This window comes from Schistocerca piceifrons, chromosome 7 (genome assembly GCF_021461385.2).
Source record: "Schistocerca piceifrons isolate TAMUIC-IGC-003096 chromosome 7, iqSchPice1.1, whole genome shotgun sequence".
Classification (NCBI taxonomy): domain Eukaryota; kingdom Metazoa; phylum Arthropoda; class Insecta; order Orthoptera; family Acrididae; genus Schistocerca; species Schistocerca piceifrons.
The window spans coordinates 325,857,188-325,865,147 of NC_060144.1; positions in this window are offsets into that span (position 1 = coordinate 325,857,188).

The following is a 7,960-nucleotide window of genomic DNA, read 5'->3' on the forward strand; positions in this document are numbered from 1 at the left end:
GGAGTACTGAATTCCCTAACGATTTCCGAAATGGAATGTCATATGTGTCTACTTCCAACTACTATTCCTCGTTCTAAGTCTGTTAATTCCCGTAATGTCTACAATAATCACGACATAAACCCTTCAACATGCATCATGTTGGCAAATGACAGCTCCGCCAATGTACTGCCCTTTCATACCTTGTCCGCCGTACTGCCGCCGTCTGTATATGAGCATGTCGTCATCCCACGACTTCTGTCACCTCAATGCAAAGCATGCTACTGTTAGCTCCGATGCGTTGCAAAGACAATGCCAATATCTTACTACAAATGTACAAGAAATTACACCTGTACAAATTCTTTCTGTTATATGTAAGTAAGCCGGCCAGTGTGGCCGAGCGGTTCTAGGAGCTTCAGACTGGAACCGCGCAACCACTACGTCGCAGGTTCGAATCCTGCCTCGGGCATGGATGTGTGTGATGTCCTTAGGTTAGTTAGGTTTAAACAGTTCTAAGTTCTAGAGGACTGATGACCTCAGATGTTAAGTCCCATAGTGCTCAGAGCCATTTGAACCAATTTCATGGAAGTAACTGAAAATTTTGTGGATTCGTTTTTAACCACATTGTAGCTGCCTCCACTTGATTCATGTACAACTCTCGTTCTGCCGAGATTCTGTATCTTCCGAAATTCCCATAGTGAACCACAGCAGGCCTACACATAAGACTGCGTCTCTTACCGCACTCATTTATATCTCACTCCTCAGATTGTGAATACCAACAATAACTACAAGTCGGCGGTGTAATTAAAGACAGTTGATACTTACGTTGGAAGCTAAGAGTCTTCACAGGACGAATCAACGGTCAATAAAGCTCCGGTAGGCTCTTTACTCGACAGTTCAAATCCTCAGACTGACGCTACGCAACGGCCGTCGGCACCTCCTGCCACTGACTATTGTTGAAGTTTTCGCTAGTCGTCATTGTTAGCAGAGAGTGGTGAGCTTATGTATCCCCAGATACCAACTAATTACTTCAGGTGTTACAGGCTATGCGTAGACGTCACCGCTAGACAATACAGTAACGTAGAATTAGGATAATGTTTGAAACGTAAAATCGAGTGTTGCTTGCTATCATCTGTTGTAGTCTGTTGTTGCTCCTACTTGAGTCAACTGTCATAAATGTGGCATTAGATTTGGGAGCACTTCCCTTCCTCAGCAAATTCAGTGGTTCCACACACATTCAACATGACTGTGCATCAGATATTCTTTTTATTTTCGATCATCCTTTGATCCTGTTTAGCAGTTCGACAACATTCTTCGCATCCTGAAACAAGTATTACCGAAAATTTATTAAGCAAAATCAAACAAAATGAACAAACAACCGCGCCTAGAAAACTTGTAGTAACAACTTGAAAAGAATACTGGACGTATATTACCAATCTATGTGTCTGATGCCGTCAGAACAAAATTAGCTTTCGCTGCTACTCGTAGCTTTTGACGCAGGGTGTCAAAAAAAAAAAAATCGAAAAATAAGGAACGATGGGTCACGAAATAGAAATCATAGTGAAAATCAATAATGTTTTATTTGCAACAGCTAGCTACACGTTCCAGCTATGTCTCTACCAAGTTTCCTTTCCGACTTAGACATCTGTCGTAGTGTTGGACCAAGTTTCCTCTACCATCGTCATAGAAGGCAACCTGCTGTGCTTTCCGACAGTATGCTGGACTGCAGGTCGTTGTTTGTGCCAAAATATTCAAATGGTTCAAATGGCTCTGAGCACTATGCGACTTAACATCTAAGGTCATCAGTCCCCTAGAACTTAGAACTACTTAAACCTAACTAACCTAAGGATATCACACACATCCATGCCCGAGGCAGGATTCGAACCTGCGACCGTAGCAGTCACGGGGTTCCGGACTGACGCGCCTAGAACCGCACGGCCACCGCGGCCGGCCAAAATATTCTCTTTGTAACCAGCGCTCCATATGAGCAGAAATGAAAATCAGAGGGAGCTAAGTCCAGGCTGTATGGTGGCTGATCAAACAGTTCCCATCGAAAAAACTGCAGTAATGCCATTGGCCCTGCAGTTTGCGGCCGAGAACTGCCATGAAAGAGGAAATGCATGACAGTTACATTATATAGGGTCAGTGATATCAGGCGAGATCTCACAGCGGGCACTCACACTACGCCGGAGACACTACTTGGTAGGCATCTTTATGTACTCACTGTGCGCTCAGAACTCAGAAGAGCCTCGTGACGCTCTGTTGGGGCATACTAGAGAAGAGAATGCCACTTCGTGCCAAACTTAAGATGTGCAGTGCGTGCGAGTCACGTGCGGGCCAAGGCCCAGCCTGTCGGTAGGCTTTGCTCTGTCCGTCTTGTAAGTATCCGGAACAGCGCGACATTTCATTTAGCACTGCAGTGCATCATTTTTCGATCGACACAACTCTCTGAGCTCGACAGAATCAAGGTGTCAACGTTGTTTGACCTTCACTATTAGTTCGTGATATGAAAGACGTTCACGGGTCCATTGATTTTCACCCAAAAACAGGCAGTCTACAGATCTGTCGACACAATCGTTTAAAGTAAATGAGGTGGACAGAAGACAGAGAGATGAATTCCCAACTCGCGTAAGTAGCAGATAGTGCTTTCATGCTGTGAAACGCCATTACAACGCCATCACAAAGAATATAAAGCGATAATTGACATTGATAGTGCAAAAAATTGCAAAGATGACAGACGGGATTCATTGTTCCGTACATCAGTAAGCCCTTGTGCTCAATTTGGAACTGTGAAGAAACTGCTAGTGTGAACAGTATAATTTCTGAAGCCATACACATTATTGCACTGTCGGATGCAACAGTTTTCAGTGGAACTGAACGAAGAGTATGGAGACTTGGTATATTACTGAAAATTACGTTGGTTAAGTCAAGGGGCATGCCTGGAACGATTTTTCGATTTAAAACTCGCTATTCGTGAATTTATAAAGGAAAAATGAATGCAGAAACGAAAATTAGAGCATCCTGAATGGGTTGTACACATCACATTTTAAGTAGACTTGACTGCACACTGCCCGCTGTAGGGCATTGAAAGATAACTTCTTTCTGATTTGATGAGGATGCATTTAGAACGATAATCGCGTTGTAGAAGGAACACATTCTGAAAAAGACAGTCCAGTTGTCTAAGATCACTGGCGTTAAAGGAAATGCGAGGTTTCAAGAATTCATCGTGAAATTGAAATTACAAGGATACTTTTATAAAGGTTCAGAAGACACACTCAATCTTACACCTGTATTTGGTCTGTTTTCGAGGCTGTTTGCTGTTTCTGTTGAATGCACCCCCGTGCATGTGCAGGTGCAACTCATTGACCGGTAAGGTAATTCAAGTTTTAATGACATACGCTTTTACGTTGAAACTACGTCTACTTTGCTTTCCTCAGGCAGACTTTTCACGTCTCCATAATGAAGATGCAAGTGTGTTACAATATTTCGATCGGCGTATTCGTGTAAAAGACCTTTTTTTCGATATGAAACTAAATAAGTCACTATTACGTGTCTCCTTGAGCGTAAAACTCTCTGTAATTGTCTGCATCTGTCTGCATGCCCACAGTTTGTACCGGATAAAAATTATGTCTTCAGATCGCCAAAAATAATTATATAATACTGAAAGTTTCTTTTGTTAGTAGTCCATGTTGCAACTGTAGTGTCATTTAAATGTGGCACGTTCGCCGATTTCCCCTCTTCTCCTTCCCTGCATGGCGTGACAGTGCACCGAGGATGAGCGCTTTGACTCTCTTGCTCGGGCACAGCCTACGAGCCGAAATCTTGGCCACCCCAGTAGTAGAGATACTGCCTCACTGTGCAAAAATTCATTGAATGTTCACTTTGGTTTGCATTTTATGACTGATCGCTGTTACTTTTCGAAAAACACTCGTATCTTATGGAAAGTTCGCCGAATCTGCTTCTCAGAGTATCCACTTTCCTTAAAAACAGCCATCGAAAGTGCAAGATCTTGGGTTAAGCTGTCCGCGTAGGACATGGCATATGCTCTGCGTACCAAAGTCCTAAGGACGCACTGCGTTGGTGTGGTGGATGACAACTCTTAGAATGCAGGTACCGATCTGTGCACGTCGGATTTCGGTGAACACTATATCCCAAAGTACCATCTGGTTTTTTGTAAACATAACGTCCAAAATTAGAAGCATCTCATCACTCACAACCTCCATGGTAAATTCAATGCAGGGATACAGACAGCTGAAGTGATGTTCATATCGTTCAAATGGCTCTAAGCGCTATGGGACTTAACATCTGAAGTCATCAGTCCCCTAGACTTAGAACTACTTAAATCTAACTAACCTAAGGACATGACACACATCCATGCCAGAGGCCAGATTCAAACCTGCGACCGTAGCAGCAGCGCGGTTCTGGACTGAAGCGCCTAGAACCGCTCGGCCACAACGGACGGCAGCTGAAGTGTTCCAAAAGTATATTAAGAGCATCACGTCCATGTAGCCAGACGAAGAAAGTACCATTCACGTATCTCCAGAAGCACGTTGGTTGCAGAGCCAAAGTCCTCAGTGGCATATCCTTGAAGTCCTCCAAGTAAATTGGCGACTATAGGTGATAAAGGGCTACCCATGGCCACTCCGTCATTCTGTTCAAAAACGGTGCCGCTAAATAAAAAATACGTGGATGTCAGCACACGACGACAAAGCTTCACCAATTCTTCATCCAGTTTTTCACTAATCAAACAAAGGGGTGTTCCAGAGGGACTCGTGTAAACGGAGATACCACGTTAAAACTCACTAACAGATCTGAAAGACTCAGCCTCAAAGAATTCGCCGGCCGGAGTGGCCGTGCGGTTCTAGGCGCTACAGTCTGGAGCCGAGCGACCGCTACGGTCGCAGGTTCGAATCCTGCCTCGGGCATGGATGTGTGTGATGTCCTTAGGTTAGTTAGGTTTAATTAGTTATAAGTTCTAGGCGATTGGTGACCTCAGAAGTTAAGTCGTATAGTGCTCAGAGCCATTTGAGCCTCAAATAATTCAATAGTCGAATAAAATCCACCGAACTGGAGATATGGGGTTCACACTTGCCAACATGTGGACTGAGAAAAAATGATAAATACTTGGCCATGTTATAAGTGGGTGCATCCAAATTACTAACAACAGGGCGTATAGGAAACCCTTCTATAGTTAATAATATGAGGGTCATTAAAAAAGAAACTAGCCGGAAGATGTCGAATGAAAACCACTAAATGGATCGTAATGCCAATGCCTGCGCAAGATCGCTGAGGCCCCAAACCTGTTGCTTGAGGGACACAGACGCACATCCACGTCACGGCAGAGTGGCCACACGCACGCGTCGACCATCCGCTGCACTGAGTCGTACTGAAAACGGAAAAATTGGGGCTCCAGAAGAAGAGCAAAAGTGTAGTAGTGCGTTTTCTGACGGTGGAGCGAGTCCGGGGAACGGAAATACTTCAACGAATGGATCAGATGTACAAAGAGCATCGTATGTCCATTGCAAGGATCAAGGCGTGGCAGAAGCGATTCGAGGAAGGACGGATTTCGTTGGCCAATGAAACACGGTCTGGAACGCCACACCGAATTACCGACACCATTTTGCAGCATGTGAATGCCCGCACTACTGTAGACTTGCGAGTTTCGGTGGCAGCCATTGTTCTAGAGTCCGGGTTGGACGTCGTAATTGCCACATACTCTCAGTGTTCTCCTTACACTTGCGCCATCCTTCGACGAATTTCCGTTCCCAGCACTAAATCCCTTTTCTCTTCTTTTGAAGCTTCCGTTTCTCTATTCTCAGCTCTAGTGAGTGAAATGGACTTTCGACGAGTGCACGTGCTCTCTCTTTCGTGACATGGGTGTGCGCCCATGTCCCTCTAGAGGCGAGTCGGGGACCTCAGCGCCCTTACAGGGACAAAATCTTCTTCCGCAAGCAACGGCATTACGATCCCGTGAGCGGTTTTCATTTTACAGCCTACAGTCAGTCCCTTTTGAACGACCCTAATAGAAGGTAAGATCAAGGGTAAAAGAGGAACAGAATGAAGAAGAATAAAGCATTGACAGGATTACAATGTGCAGACCAACTTACTACATACTGCGGTTCATTGGATCATCATGTATATTATTTCTCGAGTCAACATCCCTTTTTTCCTCGCATATTAATTGTACACGGATGAATGAGGCGTCGTCAGAAAGGTCATTGCAAACCTATTTTGTGCTAAAAATCTAGTCTTTGTGGAAAGTTTTAGCATAAAAGAGACTTTTAATTATCATACAGAAAAGGGGATCATGAATGCCCGGTTTCATACCTACATTTTACGAAGCTAGCTTATTAAGAACGAATAGGAGACTCTCTTTTCATATTATCTTATTACAAAAACCATTCTATTTGTTTTAAAGTACTTATTAACTGGATACCTTGTACACAGCAATGTCATAGTTAATAACCGTGACCCCTGGGATAGTCCATTATCTTTGCTCGTCATACAGGTTGACGTTTGTACACGAATATACTTTCCGAAATGATGAACATATTTAACATCGTCGCCTCGAATGTGATTTACTTATTGCTACTACAGCCTAACATGCTTACATAAAGTGCGAAGTGCAATTAAAATCTTCAAATACAGTTAGAGGTTATTATGGCCTTAGTGATATACCAGATAAGAAGCGAACCTTACTTTCTAACTTACATATTTTGCATTTATTTACTTATTCATACTTCTCATTAAACTTCTCTGCGACAACGGATAAAGGTAAATGCTACGGTCGCTTGTTAGAAATTGCGAGCCACAATGAATGCAAATGTATATACAAGAATGTATAATAAATTCATGGTTACTATTTCACGTCGTTCTGTTCTTTTTTAAAGATTTTCTTCCTTCATTCCCACAACTACCCTTATTCCAACGGCTACACTTAATCCAAATACTGCTATTACAGTAGAGCCTCGCTAACCCGACCACTACGGGATCTGTAGTATGGTCGAAATCGAAAAAAGGTGCTTTACCAGAGGAACACTTTTATTGACTTATACCATCACAACCACATTTCAACTGGAAATGCTGTCTTAAATATTATTCGATATTAAAACAGTAACAAAACGAAAAGATACCGTTCACACACTACAAAAATCTTACACGAAAGTGTAAAGTACAGCGGTGCCTGTACTATAAAATACGTCTGTATCGTACGGTATGATATTGTTACTGTGAGTGAAAGTTTGACATCCGTTCTCACGTTCTTGCAGCAGGTACGGCCACGCAACTAATTTGAACTTAACGGTTTAAGACATGAGAAACCAGACGGTAAAAATTTTACGTTCTTAAGCAGGACGAAAAAAGTCTGTAATGTTCGCCGACGCTTACCAGACGACAACTCTGATTTTGTCGCTACGTATACCATCATTTGTTAATTCACAAAGTGTCTATTTGGGTTTAGATTAGATTAGATTAGTACTTGTTCCAATGATCATGAATACGACACTTCGTTATGATGTGGAACGTGTCAGGTTAATAAAAGGTGTCTGTGCAAGATATTACATTACACAAAATATTACATGACACTTAATATTTTTAATTTTTTTTGTGGGTGTCGGAGAAATTACCCACTTACTGTATCCAAAAATTCACCTAATGAGTAGAAGGAGTTGCCATTAAGAAATTCTTTTAATTTCCTTTTAAATGCTATATGGCTATCTGTCAGACTTTTGATGCTGTTAGTTAAGTGACCAAAGACTTTTGTGGCAGCGTAATTTACCCCCTTCTGAGCCAAAGTTAGATTTAACCTTGAGTAGTGAAGGTCATCCTTTCTCCTAGTGTTGTAGCCATGTACACTACTACTACTATTGAATTCGTTCGGATTGTTAATAACAAATTTCATAAGTGAATTTATATATATATTGTGAGGCTGCAGTGAAGATCTCTAGCTCTTTAAATAAGTGTCTGCAGGACGATCTGGGATGAG